Consider the following 26,192-nt stretch of genomic DNA (forward strand, 5'->3'; position numbering starts at 1 on the left):
TATTTTCTTTAAAGGTTCGTTATGCTATTTTCGTTTAAAGGTGCATGGCACTATCTTCTTTAAAGGTGCATTATGCTATTTTGGTTATAGGTGCATGGCACTATTTTCTTTAAAGGTACATTGCCCTATTTTCGTTTAAAGGTGCATGGCACTATCTCCCTTGAAGGTGCATTACGCTGTTTTGTTTAAAGGGGCATGGCACTATTTTCTTTAAAGGGGCATTATGTTTTTTTGTTTAAAGGTACAGTTGACAACTTTTGAAAGGTGAAACAAATTATATTGTGAAGGTTTGAAGCATTGCTCGACTATGTGGGTTCATTAATGTGCTGTGTGCTGCTCTAAATCATTGATTTTGGGTTTATAACCTTACATAAAGCACATTCCACCCACTGATTTCACAATGTCTGAGGGCGCAGAGGCTGCACCTGCACCAAGCAGCCCGCCTCCAAACCCGCCAGACCTAGACACAAAAACAGAGGGTCTAGGGTGGGATCTAAAGGGACCAGACCCTCCTGATGTTGATACCCCCTTAAGGTCTGATACGGAGAGACCTGACCAAAGGGGTATTATACAAATGAGATTTGAGAATTTTCAGCGTCGAAAGGGGGAGGAGTCTCCAATGCATTTCCCGCCGACAAAGCCTAAAGAAGGTGTGCATTTTCAGGAACCGCTAATCGACCTCCAAACGGACCCTGCTTTGCTAACAGAGGAAACCAATGTTCTTCTGCAACCTGGAAAAATCTCAATTGACTCTGGAGAACACAAGGCTGCCTCTTCAGACTCCATATCTTCCCCAACCTCCGACACCTTGTCCCCAATTGACTTACCAGGAGTCATGGCTACCCCGGCAAGGGATTTGAACCAACTGGCTTACCAAACTCAGGGAAATTGGTTACAGTTGTGTCAGACAATGGATCAGCAGAAATTGAGAATGCAACAATTGACCAAATATGTGCAGGACTTCAATACCCGCTCTGACCTAAGAATCCAAGCTATTGGAAATCAGTCGGTGGCCAACTACACTCATCTCAAGACATGCATCGTCACCCTCCAAGATAATGTGTTAAAAGAAATGGATAATCTGGCCAAAACCACCAAAATCATAATGGCTGATGAGAATCAGGCATCTGAACAAACTCTTACCCAGCAGATTAATTTCATGGTGGTACAGTCCCAAGTAGAAGTTCAGAAGGAAATCAAAGAGGTGAAACAAGTCACCCAGGTAGGAGTGGATATGATATCCAAAGGAGTGGAATACTGTATTACACAGGTGACTCGGGTAAACAGCCAACTGGAGGAGATGAAAGTAAAGATGAAGGAGCAATCGGATAACCACGAGAATAAAGTTCTCTCTATGGAAAAGAAACTGGATGCTCTCTATCTAAAACTCACTAACATTCCTCCCACCTCACTGTTTCATCCCCCAACTTCGCCTACAGGCTCTATTTTCACACAACCTTCAGCATTCAGTACAGGTTCTCCGCTGGCAACGGCCAGCTCAAGAACTGTACCAACCACAGTACCAACCACTGCTCCAACCACATTATCTACAAGATCAGTCATCACCAAGAGTATCAAGCTGACTTTTCCAACCTATGGAAAGCTGGATGATGACCCTGATCCACTGAATTATCTGACCAAATGCCATGATTTTCTGGCGCTACAGCCCTTATCCAACTGGGACCTCCTGGCAACGTTCAGAACCGTGCTTCATGGTACAGCTCGTGACTGGTGGGAGATTGCCAGATCCTCTGTAACTACATGGAGCCAATTTGAAACTGCTTTTATGTCTGCTTATCTAACTGATGATTATGAAGACGAGTTAGCAGACCGAATCAGAACAAAAATCCAAGGAGAGAAGGAAACTATAAGAGACTTCGCTTTCTCTTATAGGGCTCTTTGTAAAAAGTGGAAACCCTCTCTCACTGAAGAGCTCATAGTAAAAATGATTTTGAAAAACATCAAACCGTATCTTGCAAGTCAACTCCGAGGGCGAGTTCAGACCACCGAGGAGTTGGTGCGTCTGGGAATCCGACTTGAAAGGGATCACGAGCTCCAACTTGAGTATGACAGGAGGACCAACTTAAGAGCTCCTCAAACTCAGAATAGGACGCCCAGCGTTCAAAATCGAGTCCAGGATGGACCGCCTGTGATGTGTTGGAGATGTAAGGGACAACATCCTCCTGTATCTTGTCCCCAATATACAACTCCTGACCACTCCAAATCTTTCAATCGACAACAAAAAACCTATTCTGCGCCGAAAGGTCAACACCCAAGTAAAGGCTTGGTGTCCACAAGGAAATTAGGCCTGATAAGTGCTCTTCCTCCTCCTCTCGCTCCTTGGAGGCTGTGTCCACCGGCTTGGCCGCGTCGAAGATGGAGGCGCCGCCGCCGCTGGAGGCCGGGGGGGCAGCTCCTCATCCTTGCAACAGGTGCTGGATGCACCCTGTATTCCAGCAAGAAGGATTCTGGAACACTTCCGATATTCCTTGCACAGATATGGGAGGAACAACACAAAGATGCCAAGATTGAGACCATCTTTAAGGCTCTGGCTGAGGAAGGAAGTTCTGTGAAAAATAACTACGCAGTCCTGGAAGATAAGGTGTACCGAAAAACACAAGGACAAGATGGACAGTGTCATTATCGGGTCTATGTCCCAGCAACCCTGATTCCGCAAGTCCTCCAGGCTTACCATGAGAACCCGCTATGTGGACATGGGGGTATCTTCAAAACCTACAAGAGGCTTCATGAAGTGGCATTCTGGCCAGGAATGTGGACCAATGTCAAGGCACATGTTAAATGCTGTGTGAAGTGTCAGAGCCTGCAGGAATGAAGATAGCTCAGAGGACGAGTTCCTGGGTTTCGAGTGACTGGTGTTCACCACCAAAGGTGGTCTTTCACAATGGGGGGAGAGTGTAACAGAGCGGCTTTAACCTGCCAGGTAAAAGTGCGCCTGTCCCTTTATGTCTGTCAATTACGGATGCGCTCATCTGGGATCTGATAGCGGATAAGAGGTGAGACATCAGACGGTGGGGGGTTGGCCTGGTGAGACGTGAGACAGGAGACGTGCGAAGTCATGACGCGGGAGTGAGAGCGGCGAGTTTGAATGTTGTTTACCTGAAAGAAGACGTGCAGCCGATGTGAGGAGCAGGAGAACGTGAACCGGAGTTAGAGAAGTTGAAAACGCGCCAGTAAACATTACCTAACACGGGATGGATGAGAAACGGGGATAGTCCGGAGTCTCCGGACGTCTACGACCTGGTCATCTTCACCCAACGCGGACTTCGGTGCGGTAAAGTACACGCTGCACTGTTGGTTGCGCTCCTGTTCCGAGGCTGTGACGCAAGCGTCTCCGACTCAAACATTCCCCTCTCCAAGCTTCCTAACGACGGCGACACATAGCCGAGGCCAAACGCGCCTCTATCGCTCTCTCTACCCCTTCAGCCCAAGCCAAACATCTCTCTCTACCCCTTCAGCCCAAGCCAAACATCTCTCTCTACCCCTCCAGCCCAAGTCCAACGCCCCTCTTTTTCCCTATACTCTCGCATCACACACACACACACGCACACACACACACACACACACACACACATATTTTCGTTAGTGAAACTTAAAAAGGTGTACTGTGCAGTCTTTTGGCCCTGGGAATTGGTTGCTAAGCAGTCCCCAAGTGCCTCCCCGAGTTCTCTCCCAGTTTCTCCATTCTCCTTCACTGTGGACGCAGAGGTCTAATCATCTGGGCTGCTCCTCTATGCACCATCTTCCCCCAGTTAATTGCCTTTTGTTAACTTGCTGTGTTGGAAACTGGAAACATGCAGGCCATTCTTCCTACACAAAGATCTTTCACGAATGCACCACAACTGTCTGCCTTCTACCTAGTGTATTCTGTTGGACCAACTATCCTGTGTTGGCTGGGCTCTATACCCCAGGGCAGCCGCATACAGGCTTTTTAATTGTATTTTGTTGATGTTCCCTTTTCCCCACTCCCTAGGCTGTCTACCCACTTCCGTCCCTTTCCTATCTTCCCCCGTCCTTTAATTAATTAATTCATTCTTCTTTAATTATTTTATAAATCTTAGGTAAATTATTGTGTCAAGGTAGAATATTTTAGTTCCTAGTGCATTTCCCTTTGTTTTCCCTATCTGCTGGGGATGGGATTAGGGTGGGGACACCTTTCATGGTCATAGCAGCAGTTTTGTGTGCCCCTCTTTATACCAGTTGCTGGGCAGAGCTTTGTGCTGCACGCACACACACACACACACATATTTTCGTTAGAGACTTTCTATTTTTTCGTTCATTCACACAGTTGCGTGGTGGTCATCACGAACTCTTTGACATTTGGAACTATTGGCAAATGCCTATACCTGTTCACCCAATGCACTGAACTGCGTGAACGAACTGGTCTGTAAATGAATTGTTTTGTGTTCTAAGAGTTTTCTTATGATTTTGACTAATATCCAATACATGGACATTTTGACTGAATTGGGCATGACTCCTGAGTGTTTCTTTGTTATCAAACTCACCTAGTAATTATCTTGGCCATTAGTCCAGACCTATAAATCAAATTATTATATTATTTGTCTAATGAAAATTATTATATTATTTGTCTAATGAAAATTATTATTATTATTTGTCTTATGTGGTACAGTCTTATGCCGGAGCTATAGGCCTAATTAACCAAATCAAAAAGGTATTTTTATCTTCATTGGCAGGGGTTAGACCTGTCTGGCGCCCAACGGTAAAGGTTATAGGCACTATAAGTGGACACCGCTACACCCGTCCTTTAATTAATTAATTTATTCTTCTTTAATTATTTTATAAATCTTAGGTAAATTATTATGTCAAGGTAGATTATTTTAGTTCCTAGTGCATTTCCCTTTGTTTTCCCTATCTGCTGGGGATGGGATTAGGGTGGGGACACCTTTCATGGTCATAGCAGCAGTTTTGTGCGCCCCTCTTTATACCAGTTGCTGGGCAGAGCTTTGTGCTGCACGCCATTGTGTAATCACAGGATTTTTTTTTGTGTATGTTTAGCCCTGAAACTGTCAAACCCAAGTGGCTCATAGTTAAGAGCTTGAGTAAGTATATGTAGCCGGTTGCAATTGACATGCCCTGAGCAAGTCTCGAACCCGGGTCGACCGCACCGTGGGTGACATCACAGACCGCTATACCAAGAGGTGAATTCACTGCTTGGTAACGTGTCTGTATGTCTTTTAAGGGGAGACCACCCCCCTAAAATAAAATGTTCCTGATTTTGGGCCAATTTTTTTTCAAACTAGTGACAAGAAAACGTAAAAAAAAAAAAAACATTTGGTTGCTTATTTTGCTTCATTTAGCATGATTGCATTAATGTGCACATATTGAATGGGGAAGTGCCTCATTTGCATATAACAAAAATCATAAAATTCAGAAAACTTACAATATATTTTTTCTTAGTTTATATGTACATAACAAACTGGGAAAGTTTCCTAGTGATATCTATTCAAATATCTTTTTTGCCTATTAGGGGGTACAGTATTCGGTTGTGTTGTTTGTTACTACTGTTACTATACTACATCATTATTATTATGTTATTCAGTTATCAGGCATGTGTTTAGGTTGTCTATTACTAATGGTTTGATTGGGTGTTGTGTTTGTAAATAGCGGTTTAAAAAATAAATTATGGTATTTTACACTACAGAACTTTGAAGGCGTTTTCCAAAAGGGTAGACATGTACCATTTCCCTAGCATCTACACACACCAAACTTTCCACCTTTATTCATATCTATATCCTGCTTCTTTGTGCCAAATGGTTTGTTGATATGTCATACATAGCCTGATTTACAGACAATACAACATTTTAAAGGCGTTCTTCTCAAAATTAGATTTTATGAGTTTGTATTACACATAATTACAACAAATCTCAATTTCTCGGGCGGCTGGGTGGCGCAGCGGACTAAGCGCTCATCACCAACGCGAGAGACACTGGTATCGAATCTGGCTGTCAGCGTTGCCTCCGGCTTGGCCGGCCGTCATACTGGCTCAATTGGCAGAGTCAGCGGGAGGGAAGCCGGTGGGGTGGTATTCTGGTCGTTGTAAACAGCGACTCCTACAGGTCGGCCAGGGCGCCTGCACAGCGAGGGAGGGAGATGGTGAGGTGTAACGGTCCCAGAGAGGACAATATGAACAGTGGCCACAATATGAACAATGGTGACCGTTGCAGTACCTTACCTCCTTCCATGGCGCCATTTGGCGGGCACCGCCAGATGGTGCAGGCGGCCATTTTGGTTTGGTTACATGGTTCATTTCCACTTGTTTGTTATCCTGGGCTTTTCCTTCCTTTGTTTAAATGTCGTCCTCCTCTCTGGTTGTTGTTTGTGAGATTGCTTTGGTTGTTGTTGTGTTATTGCTTTAGTGTTTAGTTGGTGTTAATTGTTTCTGTGTTTTAGACTGGCCTGCCAGGTGTTTTCAATTGTAATTAGTCTGTGTATATTAGTGTGTCCTGTTCTCACTTCCTGGGTGGCAACACGGTTTTATATGAACTTAATAAATAAACAAAAACAAAAATGTCGAATAGGTCTACCTAAATAACAGATAGGCGCATATCGCGCTGAAAACTAATGAAGCATTATATTATATAGCCAAATATAAAAAAAATATTGTTTTAAATATTCGAAACACTGTTTATATATTAACTTAATAAATAAACAAAAACGAAAATGTCCAATAGGTCTACCTAAATAATGCATATCACGCTGAAAACGAACAAGCATTATATAGCCTGTTTCGCATCTTTCTTATTAGAATGCCGTCTATTTCCATTTCCCAGCACGCGCGTTAGACTGACTCACACGGTGCCTCGTCACAATCAGTCCAAAAACTGCTCGATGTTGCGAGTATACAGAGGTACTGGCAGACACAGACTAAAACATTAATGTCATCATGACACAAAAGCATACAGAAAAAACTCAACCAGCAGCCAATTATATATAAAATAAAGCATGACTCACCACGCTGTTGACGTCAGCAACAAAAACGTCTTGCGTTGAATAACGTTAACAAAACTTCGCCAACCGGCTGCTACATCCAAGAACAAATTAAAACGTTCGCCAACTGGCTATATTCCAACTTCAAACAACAATTGAACCGCTTCGGTCTGCTCTTCATTTGTTAACCATCCACCGTTGATGTCCTTCAGCACTGTTCTACTGTCCTCAAATTCTCCCTGCGGTAATTACATCCAAATGTTTCCAAAAATGCAGCTTTCCCAGACGCATTGGGAACTTTCAAAAGCTCTCCCTTTCCCTAATTTCCTTTACTATTTTATCTGTTAACTTATCCATCTTGACTCAGAGACACAAGGCTCTGACTCTCTGATCTCTGATGACAGCTGGCGCAAAACAGAAAGTGAAAGCAGTGTGAGGCGCGCACAGAGCCTGAATTTTTTATTAAAAAACAAAGCCCTACGCAGCCCCGAACCCATCGGGTCGGGTAGGGCCCCGTTGGGCTCGGGCAGGGATGCAGTGCACTAGTCCCCACCCCCCTTCGTCGGGCCTCTGTTCCCGGGTCCAGCCCCCCACTCCGGGCCTCTGCACCCATCCCCACCCCCCCTCGTCGGGCCTCTGTTCCTAGGTCCAGCCCTCCTCTTCGGGCCTTTGCACCCGTCCCCGCCCCCCCTTTCCGGCCCTTTGTGGGCCTGTGATGAGAAGAAAAACATTGGTCCCCTACCTCCCTTCAGTAGTCTCATGGCACCCTCTAGTGGGTACCATCATATGGTGCATCAAATGGTGCACGCTATCATACCTGTGTTATCAAGTATGTTTAGTATGTTTAATGTGATTTCATTATGTGTGTTGTCGTTGTTGGCGTTCCCTTCCCTGGTGTGATGTTGTTCCCCTGTCTGGTTGTGTTTTGTATAATGCTATTGTGTCTAGTTGGTTGTTTCTATGTTTTGGACTGGTTTGCCAGCTGTTGTCAATTTATAATTAGTCTGGTATTTAAGTGTGTCTTTCCTCACTTTGTTGTGGTGTCATACCTCCGGTTTCCCCCTGTTCCTGTCCACGTCGTTGTTGCACTGGGTTATTCGTACTAAGTAAGTGTTAGTGTTCTGATGTTGCCTGTTTATTTTCCGTGTCTTCAGTTCGTTGTTATTAGTGCCAGCACGGCTGCGCCGTTTATGTTCTTTTTGTGTTGTGTAGCGTTAAGTTGAACTAGTAAAGTCCTTATCTACACGAATCCTGCCGTCTCTGCCTCCCTCATTATTTTCCTGCAAATTGGGTTCTAATCTCCTTCCCTCACTACCCCACCAATCCTAACAGAATGACGCCACCATTTCAGAACCCAGCGGAAAAGTTAAAGGGGACGACGACTGTTATCCTTAAATTAATGGAAGGGGATATGTCTACTTATGCCCCAGCTAAATGTTTTTTTTTACTGCAGATGATCCAGTCCGTAGTGGACCAGAATCCAGACCAGGAGGCAGAGATGAGGGTGATGGCCGACCAGGTTGCCGTCCTCATGGGGAAATATAATTACTTTCCATCCTCTGATCTGCCTCTTTATCGTGGCCCTACAGCTAACCCGGCCTCCCTAGCTAGCATTGTCCCTGCAGCTAACCAGGCCTTCCCAGCTAGCACAGTCCTTGCAGTTAACCTGTTCTCCCCAGCTAGCCTAGCTGCTGCTGCAAAACAGGTCCCTACACCTAGTCCAGGCCCCACTGTTAGCCTAGCCCCCGCAGCTCGCATACCTCTGAGAGCTAGCAAGGCTCGGAGGGCTAGCGTGGCTAGTAAAGTTAACAAGGCCTCCACAGCTGGCCCGGCCGTCGCTGCCAGTGGTCTACGATGGGTCCTACTCCAGGGGTCATCGCCGTCGCACCTCCGTTCCGGCTCCCCTGGTCCGGTACCGAGTCCGGCGACTGGAGACCCTCGTCCAGGATCCGGCTCCGGGTTCCTTACCCTTGCCCCTGTGCTCCAGGTCCCCTGACCGGCCCTCTGTCCCCGTCCCCCCTCTCCGGGCCTCTGCACCCGTCCCCACCCCCTCTCGTCGGGTCTCTGTTCCCAGGTCCAGCCCCCCTCTCCGGGCCTCTGCACCCGTTTTCAGCCCCCCTGGCTGCTATGCCCCTCCTGGGTTCTTTTCTCAGGCTCCTGGCCCCAGTTCTCCGGGTCCTTGCCGTCAGTTCATTCCGGGGTCTCGGCCTCCTGCCTCAACCACTCCCGGACGATGTTATTGAGCATTTTAGGGTATGATAGCCCGCACCATCTGATGCACCATCTGATGGTACCCACTAGAGGGCGCCATGCGACTACTGAAGGGAGGTAGGGGACCAATGTTTCTCTCCTCATCACAGGCCAACAAAGGGCTTGGCCTGGGATTGTTACAGTACCTCCCCCCAATGGGGGGCTTCCAGACCCCTGAGAACAACGTCCGGACACGGGTGAAGCAGGAAGCTGGGACCCCGGAACGAACCCAGGGAGAGGACCGGATCAGCTGTGGAGGCCTTATTAGCGGTACTAGCCCCGCTTGCCGTCTGAGCCTTGCTAGGCCTCGGAGGTCTGCGAACTGCGGGAGCTAGGCTAACTGTGGGGCCTGAGCCAGCTGTAGGGACTAGGCTACCGGGCGGGACTGTACTAGCTGTGGACATCTGGTCAGCTTCAAGAACTAGGCTGACCGTGAACCTTGAGCCTAAGCTAGCAGTGGGGACTGTGCTAGCTGGGGAGGCCTGGTTAGCTGCTGGGGCTAAGTATGACGAACCAGAAGAGGTTTGTCATATAAAGGAAGTCAACACATGAGAGTTCAATTTAACAACAATGATTTATTTAATCCTATCTAAAAACAATAATTGATTAAACAACAAAAGCATAAACAAATAGGTACAGATACAGCTGGGAAAAGTCCAGGAGCAGCTGTTTGCCTGCTGTTATCACGTCGCTTGGCATGGTTAATGTTAACAATGACCAGCGGGGGCGCTCTCATACAGCTGGTGACAACTGCCCGACGCGCCGGCTTTTTGTTCATTCATTGGAGGAACTCCGCACAGCTGGTGACTTCATTCATAGGATGCTACAACGTCCTACAGTATGTCTACAGACTGCATGAATGAATGTTGCTGAATTAAAGAATGAATAAGTTAAACGTGTGCATAATACAATAGTAATAATATATAATAAGAATCCAACCAATAGAGCGACATTGTGCAATAAACAAGTAAACAACGTGTCAAATCTAACTTCATTAGATGGCCGACGTACAGTACGGCTCTCTTTTCCATTCATTTCATCAAAAGAAAGCGTTAGTGTAATGCTTCTTGGTAACAATAGGTTTGTGTACGCAATGTTGCTGAAATAAAATAATTAAACCGTTAAAACCTGTCGAATTAGCAGTGGAGGTGCTACAGTAGGTGGGCTCTATTTATAATGGATATATTTTGTCTGGTACCGTGGTCTAGTGGTTTAGGTTATTCCTTTCAAGCTGACGCCCGGGGTTCGAATCCTAGCCGGTTTAATATATGTATTTTTTTTTTATTATTATTTATCAAATGAAATTGCCCGCAACGATGTGCATAATACAATAGTAATAATATATAATAAGAATCCAACCAATAGAGCGACATTGTGCAATAAACAAGTAAACAAAGTAGGGCATATTTTACAGTAGGGCACTTTGAAACAACCAATCACGTTGCGCGATAGCACGAGCGATGCACAGTCAGGAAGTAATGTTACAGCTGAGTTCACTCATTCCGAACGGCGAAATGTAAAATGCTACCCAAGATTGTTGCGTTTCGTTATAAAAACTATGCGGTGATAAACAAAAAACGAATCGCAGTATGCAAAACGTGCGGTTCGAGGATCACAGATGTACTATGGTGACAGATAAGGGGGGGGACCCTGATGTAAACAAGACGAAAGTCTTTCTCTGGTCTGCAATGTTTGTACAGTTGTACAGTGTCCCCCCTCCTACCCAACCCCCCCCCCCCCCACTCATACCCCCCCCCCCACTCCTAACCAACCCCCCCCCCCCCCCACCTCCAATGTACAGTCCCCCCCCACCTACCCAATCCAATGTAGTTTCCATGCCTAATGTATATACTCTTTTCTTTCTGGACTCTTTTTGTATCACAAACAGTACTGTAATTGCAAATCTGGTATGTCATAAATGTATAGATGGAGCTGTACTGTACTGTACCCATTCTGCAATCTGTTAATAAAGTTTTCATTCATTCATTCATTCATCCCCTTAACAATTGTGTGTATTGAGCTGTACTGTATTGTACCCATTCTGCAATCTGTTAATACAGTTTTCAATTAATGTCAGACTGCCAAATTACTTCCACCCTCATCTCCAAAACAGTTGGCGTGAACAAATAATACTAGAGACAGAATGAGTTTAGCTTCTTTTTTTGGTTTTTCTTTTAATCAGTGAATTATATTCCCATCCATATCCCCAACTTTGTGATTTTTACATACTGATCAGACGGAGGCAGAATAGCCTGCACATACATCAATGCATCTCTTGTAAGATATGAATTGCGGCATACATTTTCCCAAACATGGTGCTGTTGGCGTCAAGCACAGGAGGTGAGGGGTGGATTGTCACCACCTGTTTAGCTAGGGCAGAGCGCATGTAGAGGGCATAGAAGAACCAGACGAGGCTGAAGATGCACAGGCCGATGGAGATGTTGATGAACACTTTGCCCATGTCAACCTTCTTCTTCTTCTCCTTGCGGTGCCGCTATATATCAACAACAATCATTCACAAATAATAGACCGGAACAGGAATGGAAAGGAAACGTCAGTGACGTCACATACTGGATTTACTACATCGCCCTCTGTAGAACACAAATGAGCAAGGGCGCACATAATAATAATAATATATTTAACACCCCCACTCGAACTTAGCTTATTGTGGTACAAAACAAAAATATATATATATATATATATTCTCCCTCTTTGGCCTTCAATACAAAATAAACAACAACAACAAAAAAAACATATTGGCACATCCATGCTTTTCTTTCACTCTAACTAAGTGCCAAACAAATACTGAGCAAACTTCTTCAGTTGTAGCTTAGTGGCTGGTTTTGTCATCACATCAGCAATCATGTTGTCAGTAGGACAATATTCCAAACATATCCTCCCACTATTCACAGTTTCTCTTATGAAGTGATATTTTATATCAATATGTTTACATCTTTGCCTGTTTACAGGATTCCTGGCTAGTGCAATAGCTCCTTGGTTATCATCATAAACCTTGGTTTGTGCATACTGACATCCATCAATACCCTTGAGTAGCTGTTGCAAATACATACACTCCTGTATGGCTGATGCTAAGGCCATGTATCCTGCCTCGCAGGTAGAAAGTGCAACTGTTGGTTGTCTTCTACTCTTCCATGAAATGAGAGAGCTTCTCTCACTTAGGTGTACAGTAGGTGTGACATTGGATTGGCAACCCCCCATTGGTGTGGCAACACACCATTGAAATGCTAATTGTTGGGGGACCCTGATGTAAACAAGACAAAAGTATTTCTCAGGTCTGCACCCCCTTAACAATTGTATGTATTGAGCTGGACTGTACTGTACCCATTCTGCAATCTGTTAAAATTTGATATTACATTTACATTTAGTCATCTACCTATTGAAGCGTTGAGAGAAAAAGACAGCCAAGATTGTACTTTAAACTAAATTACTTTTATTTGCCTGTATTCTAAATTACATGCAATGCAAAGTAGAACTGTAATATGTACTTTCTCAGTCAGTGCTAAATGCAGTCCTCTTATGCAGCATCACTTTTCACATCAAAACAAAAGTAGAACTGTAATGTGGACTCAGTCAGTCACACTTATTTAACATGATCAAATAATTATTATAATATTTTTTACTTCACTTTGAAATATTATAGTGAAATATTTTGCAATGTTGTCGCATTTATCTTGTTGAAATCCTCCAACAGGCTCTTTTTTGTAAGTTGACTGGTTTGCACACCAATAATACAGTGCAATAATAGAATAGTAGAATAGATAGTAAAATTATGCAATAGAATGGCCAGAGTAAAATAGTGCTACAGTACAATCAACAGCGGGGTGTATTAGAAGGCTATGGTGAAGAGGTACGTTTTTAGCTTATTTCTAAAAATATTAAGAGATCTAGCTTCCCTAATGTCCATAGTGTGTTCCATAACTTTGGTGCATAGTTAGTTAGCAAAGGCTGCATCACTGATTTTCTTTAGACTGTGACTCGGAACCTTCAATAGTAGATGATCGCAATGTTTATACTTTGTATATAAGGAGGAGGACCTTGAAATCAATTCTAAATGTTACCGATGATTACTGATGTAAACAGGGGGATCCTGATGTAAACAAGATGAAAGTCTTTCTCTGGTTTGCATCCCCTTAACAATTGTATGTATAATTGTATGTATAACATCTGCCAATTTTTTTTATAGTTTTTAATTCGCAGCGGGATCCGGAAGCGCCACTGAACCGTGAGTCGAATCAGTGAATCGGTTCATTGCCGTGAGCGTGTATCGAATCGCTCACTCACTGAAATGATCCGTTGGGCACATCACTGACTGTTGCCTTTGACACACCTCTGATGTGGGAGATGAGGTCAAAGGACATGTCGTGACGCAGTTTGACAAGGGTGATAAATAGCTGATCTATGGGTGAGATTATGGTGCTCCTTGTCTTCTCTGTGTGCAAGAAAGAAAACAAGTGCTGAAGCACTGGCCAGGTAACACCTGTCATCATCTTGCATTTGGTGTCGTTGCTGTCCACAGATGAAGCGGTCAAGGAGCTTGACTTGACCTTGGTTCTCTGTTGGTCACCATCCTCCTTGGCTGCATCACTCTCCTTTTTTCACGCCGCTCATGGCGACTGATGTTTGTTGACGTAGATGGTGTAGACTGTGATGTTGAAGGGAATACAGGTATGTAGTCTGGGTGTGTTTGGTCATTGACCTTTGCTCCTGAATGAATGAATGAAAACGTTATTAACAGATTGCAGAATGGGTACAATACAGTACGGCTCAATACACACTCTTGGATCAAATAACAAACTCAGCAAGGCCAACGGCTTCTCTGTTACAGTGGGTGACAATATTGTCACAAGGAAAGATGAAATTACCTACCTGGGTTCCATCCTAGAGGCAAATCTTTCCTGTGACAAAATGGCAACCAATGTAATAAAAAAAAGTCAACCAACGAACAAGATTCTTGTACCGGATCTCCTCTCTGGTAAACAAGAATACCCTGAAGACTCTGGCAGGAGCACTCATTCAAGGGTATTACGACTATGCTTGCACCTCATGGTACCAAAGCACCTCAAAAGCGCTAAAAACTAAATTACAAACATCACAAAACAAACTGGTCAGACTACTGCTTGACCTTACTCCTAGAACCCACCTCACCCCTGCCCACTTTGACTACCTAGGATGGCTTAGAGTAGACGACAGAGTACAGCAACTTGCAATGGGCCTGGTCTACAAGATACTGTACACTACACCACTAAGATACCCATGTGCATGTCGAAATACTTCCCAAAGGTCAGTGAATACCACGACCACAACACCAGAGGGAGTTCCACAAATCATGTTCAACCCAGATTCGGCTCAAACAAGGGACTAAACACGTTTCGCAATTATTAAAATGATAATACTTTTATTAATATTAATTAGGCTACTGCTGGCCATTCATCAAGCGAGACATTGCTGATTGTTTATGTATTTTATAAGACAAGACTACAGCAGCCGTGTATCTTGGATGTAATGATTGATTGATTGATTGATTGATTGATTGATTGAAAAAAATTAACAGATTGCAGAATGGGTACAATACAGTACAGCTCAATAAACACAATTGTTAAAGGGATGCAGACCAGAGAAAGACTTTCGTCTTGTTTACATCAGGGTCCCCCATTTTCAATTCATCATAACATGACATACAGATACAGTACTGCTACATCTATACATTTATGACATACCAGATTTACAAATACAGTACTGTTTGTGATACAAAAAGAGTCTAAAAAAGAGAGTATATGATAACATTAGCACACTGTCGATGGCTCATTGATTTAACTGTAGCTACTGTACAGTAGCAAGCCAAGTTACTATGGGGGACCCTGATGTAAACAAGACGAAAGTCTTTCTCTGGTCTGCATCCCCTTAACAATTGTGTATATTGAGCTGTACTGTATTGTACCCATTCTGCAATCTGTTAAATAAAGTTTTCATTCATTCGTTCATTCACTTACCGATCTTTGTGCACCTTCTTAGTTCAAGTGTCGAACGAAGTTGGACGTTGCATGATTGCATCTCCAACTGTGATCCTCGAACCGCACGTTTTGCATACTGCGATTCGTTTTGTTTATCACCGCATAGTTTTTATAACGAAACGCAACAATCTTGGGTAGCATTTTACATTTCGCCGTTCGGAATGAGTGAACTCAGCTCTAACATTACTTCCTGACTATGCATCGCTCGTGCTATCGCGCAACGTGATTGGTTGTTTCAAAGTGCCCTACTGTAAAATATGCCATACTTTGTTTACTTGTTTATTGCACAATGTCGCTCTATTGGTTGGATTCTTATTATATATTATTACTATTGTATTATGCACATCGTTGCGGGCAATTTCATTTTATAAATAAAAAAATACCCGCTGGGATCCAAACCCCGGGCGTCGGCTTGAAAGGAATGGGCATTAAGCACTAGACCACGGTACTAGAAAGAAAATATCTATTATATATCCCTTATATGAACCTCCACTAGCAATCGACAGGTTTTAACTGGTTAAAACAAAGTGGGTCTGGGAAATGAAGTGTGGATTCGCGCAAAATGAATTAATATATATACATTTACATACAGATCGTTATACAGTATACTGTGTAGGACGTTGTAGCGTCCGTCTAATGACTTTGCGCCTCCTGGCGGCATAAAATAGAACAGCAGCCTGGGTTCCTAATTCATTTCCGACGTGATATAACCGTGCTCACGTCGCGGCAAAGCGCCCAGGAAAACTAAACGCTTCATCTGTATGTATCAGAATGGATAAGGATCCCAAGATGGTTCACTTGATGGCTGATACAACCTGTGGTGTCTGAAGTGGAAAAGCAGATGGGAGAAGCAGATGGGAGAAGCAGACAGAAGGGTTAGACAAGGGAAACATATATACTGTGTGTGCAGGCAGCTCTCTGCACTGCACAGGTGATTCAAATTGGGGTAACGACCTACCCACTCCAACCTGCTCTTTGAGTCAGAAAACTCCCCATTGCAGGTAGAGTGGGGGTCGTCACACCCTCCCCCTAAAGACAAGGGTTCTACCCTGTTAACAAATTACATTTTTATTTATAAGTGACTAACCCAAATGTAACAATAATACTTTTTCCCAAATTCAACATAGGTTTACCCTCCACCCATTCCCCTCACCATCCTGCCTCCGCTCTCAGCAACATAGGGCCCTAGGTAGCTATTTTAAGAGAGCAGGAGACAGTAGGGATTGGGGAACAGACAAAACAAGGGTTACACATTAGATAACAGCACATACCAATACAAATGTCCACAATCCAACACATTTGCCAACAATATATTTTTACAGAGCTAATTAAAGCAAACTAAGGGTCATTGGTTCAAAAACCTCATAGCCAGAACTCTACAATGTAAAAACCCTGTTATATACAAATAAACAACAAATTTAAACAAACAGCACAATTTTAGGCACACATCATCTCCAACACCCCTGCGGACCGGTCACCCTTTCCCCTCACCCTCCTGCCTCCGCTCTCTGCAACATAGGATCATAAGAAGCAAATTAAGAGAACAAGAGACAGAAGAGATTGGGGGAGCAAACGAGACGAGAAGAACAGAATGTTAAAAGGTGATGCACATCAAAACAATAGTCAACCCTATAAGGTCGCCATAAACTTAAATGGTCAACCATGCCCAGACGTAAACTTAAACGGTCAACCATGCCCAGACGCATGTCCTCAGGTGCTGGACAGTTGCGGGCACAACAACATCCTCCATCTCAGCACAACGACCATAAAGAGATTTTATCTTCTTTTTTTTTCTTTTCCCAGTTCTCTTTTCCTTTCTCTTTTTTTCCGTTTTCATTTTCTCCTTCCCAACCATCTCACTCTGAATAGTCATGGGACCACCAACTCTCTCACCAAACCTCAGGTCATCAAGGCTAAACCCTGTGACCTCCTGGGCGACCTCTCTGGAAGCCAGTAGGAGCAATGGCAGTCCCTCCTCAGGAACGGCCACTGGAGAGGTGGAACAGAAAGAAACATTATTGCAGTCCCAATTATTCCCCCCCCCTTTAGATGGACAAAAGGTGGTGGGCGTTAGGAGGTCCACATGTTCACATGTTAATGCATCTCCGCCTTTGGCAATAACATTTGAGATAACATTTGTCTCATCCATATTCTCAAACGGCACGGCCGTATCTAACAGCCCTTTCAAAGCTGGATCACTGTCCTGCTCTGTACCCGAATCAGTCCGCGACATGGACTGCAATGGGCCAGGCAGAACCAAACTAACATGAGCAATAACATTTGTCTCATAATTTCTCCCAAACGGCACGGCTGTATCTAACCGCGTTTCCAAAGCCGGATCAATTTCCACCTCTGAAGCCAAATCAGACTGTGACATGGACTGAAATGAGCCAGGCAGAACCAAACTAACATGAACCGTTTCAACATCCGCGCCTTGGGTAGCCCCCTGCGCATCACACGTTGCTGTCATTGCCTGTGTCACTGCACAGGCTGGATGCTCAATGACAACATTTGATATGTTGTCATTGTCAACACCGTCAAACATAGGACTAGGAGAGTCTTGTGGTTCTGGACTAGGAGAGTCTTGGGGTGCTGGACCAGGAGAGTCTTGGGTGACTACACTTGGGAGAGGCCCCTCGGCCAACACCCGCACCCCAGCAAGATTGTTACCCAGGTCGATGTCCACACCAACTACAGGCAACCCAGCGTGCACACCTCTCTGCATAACACCACATCCCAAACCTGAAATGAGAGAAATGTTAGGCACAGAAACAGGGAACACAGACAATGGTGGACGAGGAGAAAACAATAAATCCAGTTCCCTATGCTGCAGATCTATATATTCGGCAAGCTCAGCCTTCTGCCTAATCTCCTCCAAAGCGAACTCTTGTCTGTGCTTTGCCTCTTGTAAAGCTGATACGGCAGCCAACTCTCGTCTGTGCTGCCGTATCAGAAGTTCCTTCTGCCGCTCAAAACTGAGTGCCATAGTGCACTATTGGCCTAAACAAAGTGAGCCGCACTCACAAACAAAGTGCCATACAACACAGGCCTACAAAACAAACAAAACCTATGCTGGGACAATGAAGCGTGAATACCATTAAAAAACAAACAGTCTGATCAAATGAAACCTCCCCCCCTGACTAGCTACAGATCCTAACTAACTAACTAACTACCTCAAAAGCTCAATCTTCGTGCCACTACTTGTAGGGGGTATCTATGCACTAGAACTCTCTGGGCAGAAAAAGTACCTGTTATACAGCCACTCCTCTGAGCCAGAGACGTGCTCCCGAGAGGACAAAAGCGCCTATGCCAGTGCCTGTCTCTGCCTACGTTTTTGCAGCCGCCTAAAAAAGAAAATACCAAGACAAGTCCCCCTATTGGAAACCTGCCCTCTTCGCCTACCTGGGGATTTTTGGTTCCCAAAACACACAGACTGTATGATTAAGGCATCAAACTCCAAAGCCTCAACACAAGCAATAACAAAACAAAACAAAGTAACAAATCTCCACCACAAGAAATCTGCACAAACAAACTGCCACTTCCCCCAAAATACCAAACAACAAACCCCAATAACAAAGACCAAATCACATGTGCTCACTCCCTAACACTGGCATACAAATAAGTAGGCTACAAACAAATTCTAGCCAACAGGCTACAAATACAACACTAGCTGCAACCCTCAGGCCACAGACACTAGTCCAAAGAAGCAATTAGCCTAAATATCTTTTCAAATGAGCCCTTCTATACTCAGACAGAGCCCAAACAAATCATCCCAATAGGAACCTAAACACAAATGCCAGCCAAATTACACACTCCAAAACTCTAGAAAAATTACCAAGCACAAATACCAATTCAACCACACCAGGCCAAATTACAAACAAATCAATGTCTAAGTGTCACAAAAGGTCCTCCAAACAGCTTGAGCCCCCATATATGACGAACCAGAAGAGGTTTGTCAAATATGGGTTGTCAAGACATGGAAGTTCAATTTAACAACAATGATTTATTTAACCCTATCTAAAAACAATAATTGATTAAACAACAAAAGCATAAACAAATAGGTATGTATCAGAATGGATAAGGATCCCAAGATGGTTCACTTGATGGCTGATACAACCTGTGGTGTCTGAAGTGGAAAAGCAGATGGGAGAAGCAGATGGGAGAAGCAGACAGAAGGGTTAGACAAGGGAAACATATATACTGTGTGTGCAGGCAGCTCTCTGCACTGCACAGGTGATTCAAATTGGGGTAACGACCTACCCACTCCAACCTGCTCTTTGAGTCAGAAGACTCCCCATTGCAGGTAGAGTGGGGGTCGTCACACTAAGCTAACGGGTGGAACTGTGCTAGCTGTGAACGTCTGGTTTGCCTCAGGAACTAGGCTGACTGTGAACCTTGAGCCTAAACTAGCAGTGGGGACTGTGCTAGCTGGAGAGGCCTGGTTAGCTGCGGGGGCTAAGCTAACGGGCGGGACTGTGCTAGCTGTGGACGTCTGGTTAGCTGCAAGAGCTAAGCTAACGGGCGGGGCTGTGCTAGCTGTGGAGGTCAGGTTAGCTTCAGGAACTAGGCTGACCGTGAACCTTGAGCCTAAGCTAGCAGTGGGGACTCTGCTAGCTGGGGAAGCCTGGTTAGCTGCGGAGGCTAAGCTAGCAGACGGGGTTGTGCTAACTGTGGACGTCTGGTTAGCTGCAAGAGCTAAGCTAACGGGCGGGGCTGTGCTAGCTGTGGACGTCTGGTTAACTATAGGAGCGAAGCTAACGGGCGTGCTGGCTCCTGTGTCGGACTCTCCGTTGCGACCTTGTTGATCATCTGGAGCAGGAATACCCACTTGGCAGGTGAGTAATGCTCCAGATCACCGTCCACCATGCTACGGATGATCGTCATGGTATCGGCCACCTTGTCTGCTGTGCTCTTAGATGGTGACGTCATTCTGTTAGGATTGGGGGTGATGATGAAGGGAGGTGAACACAGTTGCAGACAAGGATGAAGGAACGGAGGCAGAGACGAGGGGTGATGCTTAAAGAAGGGATGTTTACTAACTAATCCAAAATACAAAACAAACAAAAGGAACAGGTACTACTAAACAACGTAGAAAAACAAGAAAACGACAGGGGTAAAAGGCATGAACTCACTAGACATCAACAGGCAGGCACGACATGGGGAAAACGAGGAGACAATGACGCCACAATGATCCCACAAGCAATAAATACAGACACTAATTAACACTGATAACTAAAGGAAAACACCTGGGGGAGAAAGGCACTAAAACTAATACAATAATCAACAACACCGGAACAAGGACTGAACTAATACAACACAACACCAAAGAATACCAAACACAAAGAACAACCTAAACAGATAACACTTGTAATAAATAACCTAATTGTAACAACAGTATATTTCTAATGCAATCAGCGAGCATCTTCACCGACTGCATTCAATACAGGTGAACACCAGATGGCGCTATAACACCACCATCAATCCTCTGTGTGGGACAGTAACTCCTATTGTCCCTACTGTCAATGTGGGGTTGCCTCTCCCAACCTTGTGCAGGTCTGGGAGTGTAACACGAAAGGAAGGTCACTCGATGTGATTCGTAGGAACGTCCAGGCTAAATGATCCCCAGGAAGAGTCCAGGCTTGATGATTCCCAGGAAGAGTTCAGGCCTTGTGATTCCCAGGAAGAGTTCAGGCCTTGTGATTCCCAGGGAGAGCTCAGGCTGGTGGTGTTTCGGGGTGAGACGCAGACCGGGAGCGTGTAGTCCTACACACAGAGAGAACAGGTTAGAGCACGGCAGATTAAACAAAGAGAGAGAGCAAGCAACAGTAGAGAGAGGGACCTAGTACCATGGCTGGTGAAGCAACACTCGGACAGAAAGTGGCAGGAAGCGTAGGGCTCATATCAGAGTCATGGATGAGCAGACGAGTCTCAGGTGCGTCGATTGATCCCAGGTGACAACGTGTGGAAGCTGGAGTAGGAAGCTGCCCATATAAGGGCGTGGAAGCAGCAGGGGAGAGAGAGGCTCTGGCCGTGGTTGTAACAGTAGTGTGCGGTCAGCAAAATATGACTTCCCTGTTCACCCCCTCACCATTTCCATACCTGAAACCCGCCGGTGAACAGCTGACTTTTACTACTACTACACCACGTGACCCCTTTGTGAATGGCGTAACCATAACAACCCATGTTGTCTATACCTGTCACCAACATTTTGACAGGATTATGGTCTTTACTCTTGGATACATTTGAAAAAGAAATGCAATATTATGTCATACAGTCTAGAGATTGATTTATGATGCGATGTCATCTGCGGTCCACCGGCGGACCACTCGAGCTAAAGAGGTTAAAGGCCGGTTGCTGAAAGCTGCCCAGATGAAGCAAGACACCAGCATTCAAATCAAATCAAATCAAATCAAATTTATTTATAGGGCCCGACAACACACGTTAATGTCCCCATGGGCCGTACAGGTCTTCTTTAAACAAGTCAAGAAGACAACATAACAATAAGTCAAGAACAGAACAAGAACACCATAGGGTCTAAACATTTTTTAGATGAATGCAAATAAATGAAAGAATGCAAGCACTCCCAGACATACCCCACGCGAAGGTAAGGAAAAACTCACTAAAACCTAACAATAGGGAAAAAAAGCTCCACAGGCAATGTGGAGGAGAGAAACCTTAGAAGGGCCGTTCAAGGGGGGATCTCCCTTCTTAGATGTCGGTGATAGTAGTGTTGCAGACGGACAGTTGGTAAGCATGCACTCATGTGTGTGGTGAGACACAGATGAGTGCATGCAATAGCAACTGTACATTTTGAAAAATTAAAGATAGAGCTAATAGCGATAGCAACTGAACATTTTGAAAGATTAAGGATAGAGTTGATAGCGGATCTATTTGAGGCACAGGGGCGGCGCAAGAGGGTCACGTCCTCCCCGTCTTAGTCACGGGACATTCAACACTCCGGTCGTTGCTCAGGGACAGCCGGAGACAGGGGGAAGGGGGGTGGGGGAAGGGGGGTGGCATTCTTATGCATATCCAAGAGAAATACTGTGGCCATGGAAGTCCTGTTACAGAAAGTACACCAGATTCTTGACTAAATCCTTTGCAACAACTACTGGGACCTTAGAAGAACTGCCCCCACGTATGCAGTTGCAGGAGAAAAAAAACCGACTAATGAGTCTGTCGCAGTCAACCAGCACCTGCTAATGCATCTGACCCTTTCACTTAGCTGGTTAGTGCGGTCACCCTTGCCCTCGGGGGCATATAACTCTCTATGCCCCCGACAAGTGACGCCTTGTACCAACACTGCAAAATGGCAAATTACCAAACAGCTATAATGAGACATGAATTGAAAGCTGTAATGTGTGCCCCATCACCTGTTGCCAATGGGTGGCACATCAAGGATGGGGAGTTAACAGTGACCTGGATGACTACAAATCCGGCCCTTGATAGTGTGTTGCACAGTGGCGAATATTCATGGAGGCCAAGGGAAGCCAAGCTTCCCCAAAAATATGAACAGTAAAATATGTATTATGGCGCGACCCCGGTCAGTCGCCTCTGGTTTAGCTCCGCGACGATTGTGCACACTTTTAGCTATTATGTTTGTTTTTTCTACTTTTTTTATTAAAACATCACTGGCGGGTACGTCATACGACCGCCAGACACTTATGGACCTAAACTCCGGACTTAAAGAGGAGTTTGGAGACACTTTATGCCTAGAATGGCCAACGGAGATCAGGCGGGACAACGACAACAAAGGAACCGGCAGGAAGAGACACAGAGGGAAACGTGGAGGTATCAGGCTGAGGTTAAAAAGATCTGCTTACTGCCCAGCAATTCCATCCATCTTTCTGGCGAATGCACGTTCGTTGGAGGGGAGGATGGATGATCTGAGAGCGAGGGTCCGCTTCCAACGTGAGGTGAGAGACGCTAACATCATGTGTTTTACGGAAACATGGCTCAAGCCAGCGACTCCGGATCATAGCATCTCTCCCTCGGACTCCTTCACCGTCCTACGAGCGGATCGCACGGCAGCCTCCGGCAAGAGCGTCGGCGGTGGGGTCTGTCTCCTCATGAACAATGGCTGGGTTAATCCCAAAGAGGTGCATGTTCTCTCACGCTCATGCTCCCCAGACATGGAACATCTTTCAATTCTGTGCCGTCCGTTCCACCTCCCCCGTGAGTTGACCGTGGTCATCATGACCGCTGTATATATCCCTCCACAAGCGAACACCGGCAGGGCGCTAGCGGAGCTACACGTCCATCTCAACAAACATCAAATTAAACATCCAGACGCGGCAATGATCTTAGATGGTGATTTCAATCAGGCCAATTTGAAAAAAGTGATGGCGTCCTTTTTTCAACACATCGCCTGCTCCACAAGGGGAGGAAACACACTCGACCACTGTTACACCCCGTTCAGAGCCGGCTACAAGGCTCCACCATTGACGGGGGCTACAAGCTCATCCGACCACGACTCCATCTTGTTATTCCCCGCTTACAAACAAAGATCACGTGACGCCGTCGTGTCACGTGAGACAAAAAAATGGACCGACCAATCAGAGGCCACGCTTCAGGACGCGCTCGAGAACACGGACTGGAATATGTTTCAAGGAAGCGCCAGTGATGTCAGCGAGTTCGCGGACAGCGTTGTATGCTTCATAACAACACTCGCTGACAGTATTGTCCCCACAAAGAAGGTGCGGGTGTTCCCAAACCAGAACCCGTGGGTGGACAGTACTATCAGAGCAGCTCTGAACTCTCGCACCACTGCTTACAACCTGGGCAGAGAGTCAGGAAACATGGAGGAGTACAAGGCTACAGTCTATACTCTGCGCAAGGCTGTAAAACTTGCAAAACGGACATATGCTGATAAACTGGAGACACAAATGGCACAAAACGACACAAGAGGCTTATGGCGGGGACTGAGGACAATAACTGACTACAAAGTCAGCGCCCCCTCAATGGGGAGCGACGACGCCTCTCTCGCGGACAAACTCAACTCTTTCTACGCTCAGTTTGGTGTAGACAGTGGCACCGCTAGCTCAACGGCTAGTGACGTCACTGGCGCGCCGGCTGTTATGGAGGGGGCAACCGCGGGGGGGCGGGGACGCTCTCTCGTTGTTGGAACACAGTGTGAGAAGAGCATTTATGCAGGTGAACACCAGGAAAGCGGCTGGCCCAGATGGTATAACAGGACGCATACTTAAGTCCTGTGCCAACCAGCTAGCCCCTGTGTTCACCGCCATATTTAATCAAACCCTGGCGGAGTCAGTGGTCCCTGCCTGCTTCAAGATGTCTACCATCATCCCTGTACCGAAGAAACCCTCCCCAACATGTCTCAATGACTACAGACCGGTGGCACTCACCTCTGTGGCCATGAAATGTTTCGAGAGGCTGGTCAAGGATCACATTTGTGCCTCCCTCCCCAGTGATATGGACCCTATGCAATTTGCATACAGGACAAACAGGTCCACTGACAACGCGGTCTCCCAAGTACTGCACAGCACCCTCTCTCACCTTGACCGCCAGAAGGGGGGCTATGTGAGACTGTTGTTCATTGACTACAGCTCAGTGTTCAACACCATAGTCCCCACCAGACTGGTGGACAAGCTGATCGAGCTGGGTCTGATCTCCGCTCTGAGCGCCTGGGTACTGGACTTTCTGAGTGAAAGACCCCAGGCGGTCAGGGTGGGGGGTCAGACCTCCAACACCATCACCCTGAGCATCGGGACCCCCAGGGCTGTGTTCTGAGCCCCCTGCTGTACTCACTCTACACACACGATTGTGTGGCCAAGTTCAGCTCCAACTCCATAGTGAAGTTTGCAGACGACACGGTGGTGGTGGGGCTGATCTCGGACAACGACGAAAAGGCCTACCGGGAGGAGGTTGAGGTACTGGAACGCTGGTGCCAGGACAACAGCCTGCTCCTGAACATTGGTAAAACCAAGGAGCTGATCGTGGATTATAGGAGAGGACAGCAGGAGACACACACACCACAGAGGATAAACGGGGCTACCGTGGACAGGGTGAGCAGCTTTAAGTACCTGGGGGTCCACATCTCAGAGGATCTGACATGGTCAACACACATAGACTCAGTCATAAAAAAGGCGAAGCAGCGCCTCTACCACCTGAGACAGTTAAGGAAGTTCAGAGTATCTGGGAAGATACTCCAGTCCTTCTACTCCGGAGCTGTAGAGAGCATCTTGACTGGAAACATCACTGCCTGGTATGGAAACAGCACGGCACAGGACAAGAAGGCCCTACAGAGAGTGGTGCGCTCAGCCAAGGGTACCACGGGTATTGCACTACCTCCCCTGCAGGTTCTATACAACAAGAGGTGCAAATCCAGAGCCTGCAGAATAATGAAAGACCATCACCACCCCAACCGCCTGCGAACCCCAGCTACTAGGACAGAGAGGCTTCGGCTCAGCTTCTTCCCCCAGGCCATCAGAGCCTTGAACACTGAACTCTCCACACACAAGCACACATGAGCACACACACGACACGCTTGCACACTAGCAGCCACTTTAACATGAGCAAGCACACACTCATGCTGCACACGCCCACACTTATGGCCACAAAGGAAAGGTAACTTTAAAAATAGTATAGCAACAGTAACAGTGTATTGCACTACCAAAGGACCTAGCATGTCCTCCATGCTCTGTAAATAACTATGTACAAATACCGATATGCCCTACTATGTTACCTGTTTATTGCACAATGTTGTTTTATTGGATTCTATTATATGTTGTACTACGGTATTGCACATCGTTTGCGGGCAAGACCACCCGCATTTCATTGTATACTTGTATGCCGTGACAAATAAAACTCTTGACTTGACTTGACTTGATATGAACAGTAAAACAAAAAAAATATTTTTTTATATAGTTTACAATAATAATTAAAAAATCATTATTTTTCATCTCTGTGTTATAATTTTTTTGT

The sequence above is a fragment of the Notolepis coatsorum genome (assembly GCF_963971535.1).
Source record: "Notolepis coatsorum genome assembly, chromosome: 7".
NCBI lineage: Eukaryota > Metazoa > Chordata > Actinopteri > Aulopiformes > Paralepididae > Notolepis > Notolepis coatsorum.